The sequence below is a fragment of the Danio rerio genome, chromosome 11, assembly GCF_052040795.2.
Source record: "Danio rerio strain M-AB ecotype USA chromosome 11, GRCz13ab, whole genome shotgun sequence".
In the NCBI taxonomy this organism is placed as follows: Eukaryota; Metazoa; Chordata; class Actinopteri; order Cypriniformes; family Danionidae; genus Danio; species Danio rerio.
Window position 1 is genome coordinate 992501 of NC_141031.1, and position 15426 is coordinate 1007926.

At 36.0% G+C, this 15426-nt stretch overlaps 1 long non-coding RNA gene across 5 annotated transcripts in view; it reads right to left on the minus strand.

Annotated features, from left to right (window-relative positions):
- LOC147841612 (uncharacterized) overlaps window positions 1–15426 on the minus strand; it is a 63751-nt gene that overhangs the window by 1649 nt on the left and 46676 nt on the right. For 2 of the 5 annotated variants that reach the window (XR_015502224.1, XR_015502223.1), the window contains exons 3-4: window positions 6844–6998; window positions 6471–6666 (exon numbers count right to left, since the gene is read on the minus strand). This is a non-coding gene — a long non-coding RNA (uncharacterized LOC147841612). Of the gene's footprint in view, window positions 1–6470; window positions 6667–6801; window positions 6999–7325; window positions 7355–14282; window positions 15239–15426 lie in introns of those variants that run through there. The other 3 variants (XR_015502222.1, XR_015502226.1, XR_015502225.1) reach the window with 3 other exon arrangements.

A 15426-nucleotide genomic window follows, 5' to 3' on the forward strand; every position in this document is an offset into this window, starting at 1 on the left:
CTGCCATGTGGAGCAGCAGAGCACCACACACACCTCTGAAAGATTGCATTCAAAGGCCACCTATTACAGACACATCACGTTTATAAGAGGGTTAAACACAGGCAGCAGTGTGTGAATATCTCCAGCTTCTAATAGTACAAATGGATTCATTTTTATAATCAGACTTGATGAACGCAGTCTGCAGAAACACTGTGATTGACATTCTCCCTTTGTACGTGTCATCAGAGGGGGAAAGCCCCGCCCACTAGTGCCCATCTCTTCATCTCATTAGCATAAACACGCAGACCTGAGTGAGAAGCAGCCGTCTGTCCATCAGCCATTAGAGTGTTTGAGCTGCTGAAGATAACGTCAGCATAGACTAAGAGGATTAGATTTAGATCAGGAGCGACATAGACTGACAGAAGCATCAAGCACACACTCACACTGAAGCACACATGCACACCTGACCAGCACTGACAACACACACACACACTGCTGTTCTACATCTGTCACTATGCTTATATTGTTTTTAATCCGGACACTAGGTCCATTAGTGCAAAAATCAGACAAAACATTACAAACCACACAATATACACTGAAAACGGAGCAATATTTCAGCAAAGGTGGCTGAAAACGCATCTCAGTAAGCCTAAGGTTTATCAAAAACATTACAATTCTGAGAATTCTCCAATTGCCAGATAGACTTTGGTCCAATCCCAATTCTATTTTTGTACCCCTTCCTCTTGGCCATTGAAAAAAAGTATGGGTGGGGAAGGTCTTCAACATGAACCACTAATTCACCCATGTTGTGGGACTGCTATACAGGAGTTAATATTATGGATTATAGACTGCGAAATTTAGCTTTCTATTCTATTAGCATTTTTTAAAGCACAAACGCGGTTAAAAATCTATTAAAACGTGTTTGTTTGTAGTAAGAATTCTTAATAATGACAACAAATGCTAATTTGTGGATCTTCCAACTTCCGAGAGCATCCTGCCGTTGTGGCTGGTGTTTTCTGGGACATTTTCTTCACCTTTGGTTTTAAGTGTGCTCCTGAAAAATCTTTGTTCGAAGGGGTATTCACTCCTTTCTCTTAGTCCTATGCCTTTAAGCGTAAGAGAATTGGAACACCCTACCCCTTGACGTGAATGCGCAAAACGAGTTGTAGGGGTAAGGGGAAGGGCTAAGGGCTAGGGCCCAAACTTAATTCTATTTTGTACCCCTACCCATCACCCTTCCCCTTGGCCCTTACAACCGAGGGTTAAGGGGAAGGGCTTCAAAATTTACCCCTAAGAAATGGGACAGCCAGGGGCGGACTGGTCATCTGGCAATTCTAACAAATGCCAGAAGGGCCGAACCATTTTTTAAAATGTGGGCCGGTCAGTTTTTTATTTTTATTTTTTATTTTATTATAATTTTTTATATGTGTTTTTACATGCAGCTTTTATCTCGTGCAACATGTGAATATCATGATGACATTGATGATGGTAATAATAGTAATAGTAATAGTAAATGATAAGCATTTGGCCCAATCGGTGATAGTTTCGAGAGGGGTCGACTCAATCAAAGGTTACGCGGACATAATCAAAATCTGGCAAAAACGTCAAACAAACAGTACGTATGGTAATGTGGGCTGGTGTGGCTATAGTGCCAGGGCTGAATTTTTGTCCCAGTCCGTCCCTGGGGACAGCACTACAGTCATGCATTTTAATAGTTTTTGTTGACATTACTATTTAGCTGTTTCCCCATCAGTTATGTACATTAGAGATTTATGTTACATGTAATGTTGATAAACAATGTTTATTTCATGAATTTAATTTTATGCGTGTGGTGTTTAGTAGCTGTGTGAATGACACTGAGCACCTTCTATATATTAATAAACTTTCCTGCTTGTGGTTAAAGTTGATTGTGATGAGCTTTGCTTCATTATGTAACTTCCTCATCACCTCCTGCATATGGGTGTGCTAACATGTTTAGCTGTGTATCAAAACATGTGTAGATGTGGGTAATTTAAATACAGACATATTTATAACTTAATGAAATACGATAGTTTACCGTGAAAATGAGAAATTACTTTTACGGTTTGTACCGTGTTTGTAACGGTACAGTACTGGCAACCACAGCCGCCGTTTTTTTACTGTAAATTTTACGGATTTATTTTTTACAGTGTATGTGAGCTTTTCGTCCATATTAACACCTCAAGGGTACACATTAGTAACTAAAAAGTACAAAAGTGTTCCTTAAAAAATGTTTAGGTACTAATATATAGTTTTGAAGTACCTATATAGACCCCTTTAGTACAAATGTGCGCCTTTTGAAAAGATACTACACCATTGACAGCTTGCGTACCTTTATTTCTCAGAGAGTACATTATATTCAGGGCTTTACATTAACATCCACCAACCCGCCAAATGCGGGTAGATTTCAGCTTTGGCGGGTTAGACAGACAATCCCACTAGCCGCTTTGGCTGGTTGAAAATAATTTTTAAATTGTAGTTTTCCTAAAAGCAGGGTTCGACAATATAAGGATGACCCAAAATGCGTGCAAATGTGATCTTAGAATCGAGAAGTAAAATAATTGTGTTCACGCGAGTAGAAGAAAGCAAGTGAATACCGAATGAGAGGATGATGATCACTCGCGCTAACAGCTGATGTGAAGCGCGCGACTGCTTAAAACGCGTGCATGCGACTGCTTAACGCGTGCGCGCTCCCGAATCGTGAAGCAACCGTGTCTGGAAAAGGTTCTGGAAACGCAACTGTCATCGTTTCTCTTTCAAATAAACAAGACAAATAGTGATGAACATGCATCCACAGTCCTGATGCTTTCAAGAGCTCAAACTGTGTCTTTTTGTAAGCAGCACCGGTTGCTTTCACTTTTAACAGATTATTAAATGGCCTAAAGTTAACCGTGTGCATGTGATCATTCTTTCATTATCACACACTGTTTCACCTGCTTTCATTTGCTGACGGTTTTATTTGCTTTTATTTTTGTTAAAATGGTTTAATTACCTTTTTTTTTTTTTTTTTTTTTTTACAAAATTGCTTTAATGGGAGATGAACTCTCCATTTATTTGCAGTTACTGGTGATCTGAGAGATTTTTATCCAGGACAGATTACTGTGCATATTTTTGATACATGACAATAGTTATTTTTTAAAAGTCAATTGCTTTCCTTTCTTTTATAATAAATGTTTTGTTAAATAAAAAGTATAGTATACAGCTATATTTTGCTTGTTTTGACACATGAAAAAGTTGTGGCTAAGAAATAATTATTGTTTCATGTGGTTATAGAGATAAATTTGGTACATCGTTAATTTTGAGCTCTAAAAAAAGTCATGTGAAATAAAAACTAACTGCAATAACACTGTGAAACCATGACCCATTTGCTCATGCTCATTAAGCAAGCTCATACTCGACACACAAGAAGTGAAATAAATGAGGAGGGATGTGGACATAACACACAATTTAAATCAAGTAATTTTAGCATGTCAACGCCAAATTTATGCATATAAAATATATTTTCCCAACAACAAAATTGTGGCTGGTGAAAATGCAGATTGGCTAGTAACATTGGAAAACTAGTAGCCACAGTGGCCGGTGATTCATTCATTCATTCATTTTCTTGTCGGCTTAGTCCCTTTATTAATTCAGGGTCGCCACAGCAGAATGAACCGCCAACTTATCCAGCAACTTTTTACGCAGCGGATGCCCTTCCAGCCGCAACCCATCTCTGGGAAACATCCACACATACACACACACTCATACACTACGGTCAATTTAGCCTACCCAATTCACCTGTACCGCATGTGTTTGGACTGTGGGGGAAACCGGAGCACCCGGAGGAAACCCACGCGAAGGCAGGGAGAACATGCAAACTCCACACAGAAACACCAACTGAGCCGAGGATCGAACCAGCAACCCAGCGACCTTTTTGCTGTGAGGCGAACGTGCTACCCACTGCGCCACTGCGTCGCCCTGGCCGGTGATTAAAAAAGTTAATGTAAAGCCCTGATTATATTATTTAAGACTACTAAAATGTCAATAAAGGTCACTGTAGAGTTGAATTTTTGACATCAGAAGTGGACAGAGCAGAGATCAACATCCCATAATGCAATTCACCCCCACAAGTAAACACAAAACACAGAAACTGTCCATGCACTGATGTCTATTTACAGTGCTACATGTAGAAGATTCCTCCACGAACACAGATCTTTTCCAATAAAACTCTCCCCTCAGCATGCCGTTTCCAATAATCCAGCTAGCTTCGCTGTCTGTGTCAGGAATAAAAATGAGTCCCGACAGCTGATATGAATAAATCTGTGGTAACGTGCATCGCGTGTCAGAGCTCAAGACGCACTTCCTCTTTATCTTACATAACCGACTGCACATCATTTCACTTCATCTCCGAGCATGAAAATTATAATTCAGCATAACTGCGAGGCAGATTTAAAAGCAATATGGAGCTGTCGCTTTGCGTCGTAATGAGCGAAGACTTTTCGACGTCAATTTCAAACGACTGAACATGCAAAACACAATTAGCCAGCTTTGAAATGTGGCGCGATAATAATAATAGTAAAACTGAATGAATGAATCAGTGTGTTTCTCCCCGGCTGAACCGCGGCTTTAATGAAGCTCAAATGGCTCTATTTTGGATTTGGCAGAGCCTGTGTTTCCGGTTCTGGAGATGTTGCTTGACCTTATGCGTGATAAACAGCGCTAATGATGTTTGGAGAGCTCTTTAGCGGTATTGTAATAATGAGATGTGAGCGTGACTCAGGCCGTCCACACGCTGATGCGCTCCGGGCGAACACAGAAAACAAGCGTGACCCAGGAAAAAATCTGTCTGCTGCAGGACTGAGGCAGTGCTGGTAAAGCAGACTCAACTAAGAGTGCCATTACTTGACAATAAATAAATAAATAAATAAATAAATAAATAAATAAATAAATAAATAAATAAAAAAAATAAAAAAATAAAAAAATAAATGTTCTAGAGCAGCACGGTGGTGCAGTGGGTAGCACAATCACGTCACAGCAAGAAGGTTGCTGGTTCGAGCCCCAACTGAGTCAGTAGCATTTCTGTGTGGAGTTTGCATGTTCTCCCGGTGTTCAAGTGGGTTTCTTCTGAGTGCTCCGGTTTCACCTACAAGGGCAAAAACATGCACTATAGGGGAATTGATTGACTAAATTGGCCATAGTGTATGAGTGTGTGTGACTGTGAATGTGCATGAGTGTTTCCCAATACTAGGTTGTGGTTGGAAGGGCATCTGCTGTGTAAAGCATATGCTGCTGTTCTCAGATGGTCTAGACTGTTCTTAGAAGGTTTAGACTGATCTTAGATGGTCTAGAACACAGGTGTCAAACTCAGTTCCTGGAGGGCCGCAGCTCTGCACAGTTTAGTTCCAACCCTAATTAAACACACCTGATCAAACTAATTGAGTCCTTCAGGCTTGTTTGAAACCTACAGGTAGGTGTGTTGGAGCAGGGTTGGAACTAAACTGTGCAGGGCTTCGGCCCTCCAGGAATTGAGTTTGACACCACTGGTCTAGACTGTTCTTAGAAGGTTTAGACTGATCTTACATGGTTAAGTCTGTCCTTAGATGGTTTAGACAGATCTTAGATGGTTTAGACTATCCTAAGATGGTTTAAACTGATCCTAGTTTGTTTAGACTTTTCTTATCTGGTTTAGAGTATTCTTAGATGGTTTAGACTGATCTTAGATGGGTTAGTCTGTTCTTAGTTGGTTTAGACCATTCTTAGATGGTTTAAACTGTTCTTAGTTGGTTTAGACTGTTTTTTAATTTTTTAGACAGATCTTAGCTGGTTTAGACTGTACTTAGATGGTTTAAACTAATCTTAGCTGGTTTACACTGTTCTTATCTGGTTTAGACTGTTCTTAAATGGTTTAAACTGGTCTTAGTTGGTTTAGACTTTTCTTAGATGGTTTAAACTGATCTTAGTTTGTTTAGACTGTCTCTTGATGGTTTAGACTGTCCTTATGGTTTAAACTGTTCTTAGATCATTTAAACGGATCTTATCTGTTTTAGACGGTTCTTACCTGGATTAAACTGTTCTTCGCTGTTTTAGACTGTACTTAGATGGTTTAAACTAATCTTAGCTGGTTTACACTGTTCTTATCTGGTTTAGACTGTTCTTAAATGGTTTAAACTGGTCTTAGTTGGTTTAGACTTTTCTTAGATGGTTTAAACTGATCTTAGTTGGTTTAGACTGTCTCTTGATGGTTTAGACTGTTCTTAGATGGTTTAGACTGTCCTTATGGTTTAGACTGTTCTTAGATCATTTAAACTGATCTTATCTGTTTTAGACGGTTCTTACCTGGATTAAACTGTTCTTCGCTGTTTTAGACTGTACTTAGATGGTTTAAACTAATCTTAGCTGGTTTACACTGTTCTTATCTGGTTTAGACTGTCCTTATGGTTTAGACTGTTCTTAGATCATTTAAACTGATCTTATCTGTTTTAGACGGTTCTTACCTGGATTAAACTGTTCTTCGCTGTTTTAGACTGTACTTAGATGGTTTAGGCAGTGCATCTTCATCATGAAAATCGTCTCTCAGTCGCTGCTGCAGTTATAAAGCGTTTATGTCTTGAGGTCAGTCTGATGGGATTTTTCTGTGTGATTTGACTGGACGGAATGGAATGATTATCCCTCTCAGCCAATCACTGCAGACTAGATTAAAAATAAAGTAAAAGGAAAAAAGCCCAATAAGAACACCGATACAGCACAAAAAAATGTACTCAAGTAAAAACCAAAAGCACACATTTTTAAAAATCCTTAGTAAAGTACAATGGCTGAGAATAACACCTTAATTACAGTGATGTGAGTGTTTGTACTGTGTTGTTTTACAGCAGTGGACGGAGGGCCGTGTCTGAGAGAAGCTGAGGTCATTATTTTAGAGCTGTTCCTCCTCCATTCATGCCTGTCCGCTCCACTCTGTCTTTGCTCTGAGCTTTTCTGGGGAATCTAAAATTATCAGCAGCTTCCTGAAACCCTCCGCCGGCCTGTCATTGCAGATACCACACACATACACACACAAACGCGCACACACACACACACACACACACACACACACACACACACACACACACACACACACACACACACACAAAAACACACACACACACACACACACACACACACACACACACACACACACACACACACACACACACACACACACACACACACACACACACGCCTGTGAGGATGACATTTGTAGGCTACTATTGTGAATATGCACACACACATACACACACATGCAAATGCATGCATGCACACACACACACACACACATAAATGCATGCACGCATACATGCACATACACATACATGCCCGTGCAGATGACATTTGTAGACTACTGTTGTGATAATACACACACGCACGCACACACGCACACACGCACAGAGAGAGAGAGAAAGAGAGAGAGACACACACACAGATTTTGTTTTAGTAAATTGTGGGGACATTACATAGGTTTCCATTGTTTTATACTGTATTTACTATTGCCCTACCCAAACCCTACACCAACCTGACCCCTTAGAGAAAAGTCTGGAATAAAACCTCTCATATTGAATGATTTAAATGCATCTTAAAAAAATAGGACAGCAGCAATGTCATCATAATTCAATCGTTTTGTAATACTTGTATCATACCCATGAAATTATACACATCTGTGTCCTTATATGTCACAAAAACACGCGCACACACACATACAGCTAAGTGTGTTCAGTGCAGTAGCGCGCTCTGTCCATCAGGCGGCGGTGTTCAGCCGCGCTGCGCGTGACCGTGAAGAATCCGGCGCTCTTTATCGCGCTCTGCAGCTTGGAGGAGGAGAGAGTGCGCGCTCCCCTGAAAAAAACCTCTAAATCCCTGCTTTGATTTCGCTTTTTGGGGAAAAGAAAAAAAAAGGAAAAGAAAAAAATGCAGTCAGACGAGCAAGGACGAGGAGGAGAGAATCAGGGCCTGAAAACCTTGAGCAGAAACGAGCTTGAGCTCTTTGTTTTTTAATGATTTAGCAAAAACAACATATTTTATTGCATTTGATTGAAAACACTAATTAACACTAATTGATATGAAAAATCTGTAAAAAACAAACAAAAAAAAAACAGATTCTGTCAGTTTCCTCTCCACATCAGCATTTTATAATCTACAGTATGCCTGGCTCTATAGAGAAACGCTGACCCACCTGCTACAGTTTGCTGGTTGTAGCTTCTTTGGTTTAAACTAGCTTAGACTAGTGGTCTTAGCTGGTTTAGACTGGTCTTAGCTGGTTTAACTGGGTCTTAGCAGGTTTAAAGTGATCCTGGGTTACACGGTCTTAGTTGACTTAGACTGTTTAGATGTTTGTAAACTGCTCTTAGTTGGTTTAAACTGGTCTTATTTGACTTAGACTGTTCTTAGTTGGTTTAAACTGGTTTTAGGTCGTTTAGAGTGGCCTTTGCTGGTTTAAACTGGTCAAAACTAATGTTTTTCTTTTGGTTTGTTTTGTTTAAACTGGTTTAGATTATTTTTAAACTGGTTTAGACTGTTATTATCTGGTTTAGACTGTTCTTAGCTGGTTTAGACTATTCTTAGATAGTTTAAACTGGTACTAGTTGGTTTAGACCGTTCTTAGCTGGTTTAGACTGTTCTTAGATGGTTTAAACTGATATTAGCTGGTTTAGACTATTCTCATCTAATTTAAACTGTTCTTACCTGGTTTAGACTGGTTCTAGTTGGTTTAGACTGTTCAAAGCTAGTTTAGACTGTTCTTAGATGGTTTAGACTGTTCTTAGCTCGTATAAACCGTTCTTAGATGGTTTACACTGATTTAAGATGGTTTAGACTGTTCTTAGTTGACTTAAACTGGATTTAGTTGGCTTAGAGTGACCATAGCTGGTTTAAACTGGTCTAAACTATTGTTTTTTTGTTTTGTTTAAACTAGTTTAGACTGTTCTTAGCTGGTTAAGAGTATTCTTAACTAGCTGGTTTGGACAATTCATAGATGGTTTAAACTGATCATAGGTGGTTTAGGCTGTTTTTGGATATTTTAAACTGGTCTTGGTTGGTTTAGACTGTTCTGAGATGGGTTAAACTGGTCTTAGCTGGTTTAAACTTTTCTTTGCTGGTTTAGACTGGTATTAGGGGGTTTAAATTGGTATTAGCTGGTTTAGACTGTTCTTAGATAGTTTAAACTGGTCTTAACTGGTCTAGCCTTTTCTTAGCTGGTTTAGACTGGTATTAGGTGGTTTAACCAGGTCTTAGCTGGTTTAGACTGTTCCTAGATAGTTTAAACTGGTCTTGGCTGGTTTTGACTGTTCTTAGCCGGTTTAGACTTAGTTGGTTTAAACTGGTTGGTTAAGACCAGTTTTAGCTGGTTCAAAATGGTCTTAGCTGGCTTAGACTGCTCTTAGATAGTTCAGACTGCTTCACTCATTTTTTGCATGAGTAATTTTGAAGGATACCTGCTATGAGCTCCGAAAGAAAGTAATTACAAAAGCGCTTGACATGTTTCCTATTGGAGGCACATTAATATGTCACACGCATGCATGACACCGCGCATATGTCTCAATCTCAGCTTATCATCAGGAGTTAAACGTGTCCTAATGAGTCCACTTCACAGTCAAGCCGTGAGTAAATTTTTTCCCATCAGTTTGATGCCAATGGCCCCTGTTTGGCCCAGTTCTCCATGATTTATGTTGACAAGTCAGATGTAAGGGTTGAAAAGACATCCATCTTCCCTGGAGAGTCCAGGAACAGCAGCACAAAGAGAGAGGTACGGCTCCGCGGCCCCAGAAAACACGCTCTCATTTCCATCCCAGCCTCGCAGAGTCAAAGATCTCATTCACTGCCACAAGATTCATCTTTGTTCCAGAGATTAAACTCTATTTGATGGATGCACTTTCTTTAGGCATGTGAACGTGGAAGGAGTCGCTAAAACCATTTGCACGTTTGATCGCAGACTCCACAAACTACAACTACACTACCCACAATAAGACAACTTACAACTACTAATAACATGATAATATGAATAATAATAATAATAATACATATGACAAATAATGGAAAAGATCTGCTTTGAATAACAGAAATAAATAATATTTTGAATTCTGTTAGCAAATAAAATACCTATTTCAAAGTAATATATTTTTTAAAGTATTATTTATTGTTTAATATATTTCTGGTCAAATTGATGCAGAATTGGAAACCTTAATAGATTTAAACTCCAATAATAAATACATTAAATGCACTATTGCCAAATTTTATGTTTTAAATTATATTTGTAAAAATATATATTTTTATTTTAATATAATTTTCATTTTAGTTTTAGTGGTATTTGATCAGTGAGTAAACCTGTTACTGTTAAAGCGATTAGTTGACTTTACTTTAATAAAGTGAGTAAACCTGCTGCTGTTAAAGCGATTAGTTGACTTTACTTTAATAAAGTGAGTAAACCTGTTGCTGTTAAAGCGATTAGTTGACTTTACTTTAATAAAGTGAGTAAACCTGCTGCTGTTAAAGCGATTAGTTGACTTTACTTTAATAAAGTGAGTAAACCTGTTACTGTTAAAGCGATTAGTTGACTTTACTTTAATAAAGTGAGTAAACCTGTTGCTGTTAAAGCGATTAGTTGACTTTACTTTAATAAAGTGAGTAAACCTGTTACTGTTAAAGCGATTAGTTGACTTTACTTTAATAAAGTGAGTAAACCTGTTACTGTTAAAGCGATTAGTTGACTTTACTTTAATAAAGTGAGTAAATCTGCTGCTGTTAAAGCAATTAGTTGACTTTACTTTAATAAAGTGAGTAAACCTGCTGCTGTTAAAGCGATTAGTTGACTTTAATAAAGTGAGTAAAGCTGCTGCTGTTAAAGCGATTAGTTGACTTTACTTTAATAAAGTGAGTAGATCTGTTGCTGTTAAAGCGATTAGTTGACTTTACTTTAATAAAGTGAGTAGATCTGTTGCTGTTAAAGCGATTAATTGACTTTACTTTAATAAAGTGAGTAAACCTGCTGCTGTTAAAGCGATTAGTTGACTTTACTTTAATAAAGTGAGTAAACCTGCTGCTGTTAAAGCGATTAATTGACTTTACTTTAATAAAGTGAGTAAACCTGCTGCTGTTAAAGCGATTAGTTGACTTTACTTTAATAAAGTGAGTAAACCTGCTGCTGTTAAAGCGATTAGTTGACTTTACTTTAATAAAGTGAGTAGATCTGTTGCTGTTAAAGCGATTAATTGACTTTACTTTAATAAAGTGAGTAAACCTGCTGCTGTTAAAGCGATTAGTTGACTTTACTTTAATAAAGTGAGTAAACCTGCTGCTGTTAAAGCGATTAGTTGACTTTACTTTAATAAAGTGAGTAAACCTGTTACTGTTAAAGCGATTAGTTGACTTTACTTTAATAAAGTGAGTAAACCTGCTGCTGTTAAAGCGATTAGTTGACTTTACTTTAATAAAGTGAGTAAACCTGTTACTGTTAAAGCGATTAGTTGACTTTACTTTAATAAAGTGAGTAAACCTGTTGCTGTTAAAGCGATTAGTTGACTTTACTTTAATAAAGTGAGCAAACCTGCTGCTGTTAAAGCGATTAGTTGACTTTACTTTAATAAAGTGAGTAAACCTGTTACTGTTAAAGCGATTAGTTGACTTTACTTTAATAAAGTGAGTAAACCTGCTGCTGTTAAAGCGATTAGTTGACTTTACTTTAATAAAGTGAGTAAACCTGCTGCTGTTAAAGCGATTAGTTGACTTTACTTTAATAAAGTGAGTAAACCTGTTACTGTTAAAGCGATTAGTTGACTTTACTTTAATAAAGTGAGTAAACCTGTTGCTGTTAAAGCGATTAGTTGACTTTACTTTAATAAAGTGAGCAAACCTGCTGCTGTTAAAGCGATTAGTTGACTTTACTTTAATAAAGTGAGTAGATCTGTTGCTGTTAAAGCGATTAGTTGACTTTACTTTAATAAAGTGAGTAAACCTGTTACTGTTAAAGCGATTAGTTGACTATTTTTTATTACAAGTTTCTTCTGTTTTTTGAGAAAAGTGTCAAATAATTTTTTACAGTGTATTTGTTTAAATAATATGCAAATAGTTCAAAATTAAACACAATTGGTTAATATATATATATATTTAATTAATATATATATTAATTAAATTATATATATATATATAATATATTAATTAATATATATATATATAAATATATATATATATATATATATATATATATAATATATTAATTAATATATATATATATATATATATATATTAATTAATATATATATATATATATATATATATATATATATATATATATAATATATTAATTAATATATATATATATATATATATATATATATATATATATATATATATATATATATATATATAATATATTAATTAATATATATATATATATATATATATATATATATATATAATATATTAATTAATATATATATATATATATATATATATATATATATATATATATATATATATATATATATATATATATGTATATAATTTCTTTTAAAAGCAGAGAGAGATTATAAGAGGATTCATGAAGATGGCAGTGATACAGTATGATGCTCCATGCAAAATGTTGCTTAGTCTATTTTGCTCAACAAAATAGCGCAGATGATTGCTCAGGCCTCAGAGATTTGTGTGCGTGTGTATTTTCTGCAGCTCATCTGGAGTCCGTCAGCACTCTTTAATGCCAGATTTGATGCGTTTGACAGCTGCCCTGTGAGAAATGTATGGAAATGCTGCTCCGCGTCTCTGCTCACCTCATGATATCCTTTTCTGTCATGTCAAGCAGACACTTCTGTGTTTCTGATGCATTTGCTGAAGGGCTGAGCGCAGGGAGAGAGCGCTGGAATATAGCCGCATTTTCGGCTGATAAATCTTTTATCATAACTTCTTTCACCTAGCTATGGAGGCCTATTTCAGCCAATGAATACAGAAATAAAATGGTTATTGTGACTTTTTGGTATAATGCATTCTGAGATAAAAGTTGCAATTCTGAGTTATAAAGTCAGAAGTTATAAAGCCAATTCTGAGTTATAAAGTCGATTAAGTTATCTTAATTGTTTTTGCAAACTTGAGTGGATTGAATGTAAAACAATTAAGTTGTTCCAAAATAATTAACTCCTGTTGATTCAGCTCATTTAAATAGATATTTGAACAAACAGCAAAATAATACTAAATTCTGAGATAAAAGTCATAATTCTATGGTATAAACATGAATTATACTATAAAAGTCACAATTCTGGGTACTAAATCCCAATTATGAGATAATAGTCACAATTCTGCATTATGAAGTCAGAATTTTGAGATAAAATTAGAAATGTTGTTTTATAAAGTCAAAATTATGAGATACAAGTCCCAGTTAAAAAGTCACAATTCTAAGATAAGCTGCAATTGTGTTATAAATTTACGATTTTGTGTTATAAAGTCAGAATTATGAGATAAACTCAGTTATAAAACCAGAATTATGAGATAAAAGTTGTTATTCTGAGTTTTAAGGTGTGAATTCTGACATAAAAGTACCAATTTCAAGTTAATAAATTCAGAATTATGAGATAAAAGCCGTAATTCTGAGTTATAATGTCAGAATTACAATAAAAGTCACAATTGTAAGTCATAAAGTCAGAATTCTAAGATAAAAGTCCCAACTTCAAGGTAATAAATTCAGAATTATGAGATAAAAGTCACAAATTGTGTGTTATAAAGTCAGAATTATGAGATAAAAGTTGTTATTCTGAGTTGTAAGGTGTGAATTCTGACATAAAAGTCCCAACTTCAGGTTAATTAATTCAGAATTATGAGATAAAAATATATATATACATTGTTGAGACAAAATATTCATATGATGATAATCCCTCCTGTTATAATCGCTGAAGCTGTCAAATCTACTGTATTGTTTATGATGAGGGACTTCAGCCATTAGCTCGACACTAAACTCTGGTGTTTTCAGTGGTGAATAAATGCATCTGATTGGCTATTGTGTTCAAGCCCACCAGAAGTGTGTCATTTGTTTTAATCAACACTGCAAAAAAAAAAAAAGGGAAAGAAGCAATAAAATAGAAACCTGATGCTGCATGCACAGACATGAAGTCACACAAATGTTATTTAAGCAAAAATATTTGAGTTCACCCCTCACAAATCTCTCTTTTAAATGTATATTTTCCACAGGAAGCTTTACAAGATTATATGTGTGCATATGCATTAGATTATTCAGTACTGAAGCCAAATCTGAAGGTAATCTAACAAAATAACTTAGGACAATGTTAGTACAAAAATGAGTACACCATAATTTATATTTTAAGATCAAAATATATGACCTATTAACTGATATGAAATGAATATAAAAGTTAATTTTCAAAATAGGATGTACTCATTAATGATGAGCAAAAAAAAAAAAAACACAAGCATTTACTGAGTGTGTGATCAAGATGAGCTTGTTTCTGAGATTGAAGGATTGAAATGAACTCGATCTGCTTTATTTTAGAGCTCTAATAAAGGTGGCTCATTTTGACCCAAAGGGCAAATGGTGTATACACAATTATGAGACCACAGGAGGGTTAAAAGAGGGCCGCTCCTAACACACAAACTCATTTTTAAAAGCTAAAGAAACCCAAACTGCCCCAACCTGACATTTACGTCTCTATGTGGTGCTACAGGAATGAAAGGTCTTGATGGTACAGTAAATGTGCAGTAATGTGTGCCATTTATCTTGCTGACAGGTGGAGCCCTCATGAATCTTCTTCTGCTAGAGGTGTGAAATGAGAACGCATCCTATGAACCTTCCCAGACAAAAAAATAAATGTCTTTTCTGCTTTTTCACCCAAGCCTGAAAGCGCTCATGCATTTGTATTTTAAATGTAGTGTTTTGGAGGGCGCGCTGGAAGTAATGTTCAACATATTTCTTATGCTTCGTTGGTCTAATGCAGCCGCTTTAAGCAATATTTAAATAATTTGTGCAATTTTGTAAAGTTTAAACTGTAGGTACACTGTGTATCTAAGCCCAGTCAGAGTAACATTAACCTATTTTGCTCACGAGATGTGCAAAAAACTAAATTATAATTGAACTTTACAAAACAGACAGATGAAGATGTACTGTGTTAACCGTAATACTAGACACCTGATATCAAGCTTTGCTTGTGTTTTTGAGGCTCCAATATGCACTAAGCACATTACGTCAGCTAGGGCCATGCATTTAAATGAAGAAGTGGCTGATGAGATCTGGGAAGAAGCCCTGTCGAGAATAAAAAAAAAGATTCAATAAATTCGAGACATAAATTAATTCAATTTAAAGTTTACATCGCCTTCATTTCTCTAAAACTAATTTAAAATCTTTCCCTTTGTATTTCTAAATGTTTGCTCACTAGAAAACATTGTTGCTTATCAAACGCAGCCTGAGGCGTGCATATTAATGATCTCAGA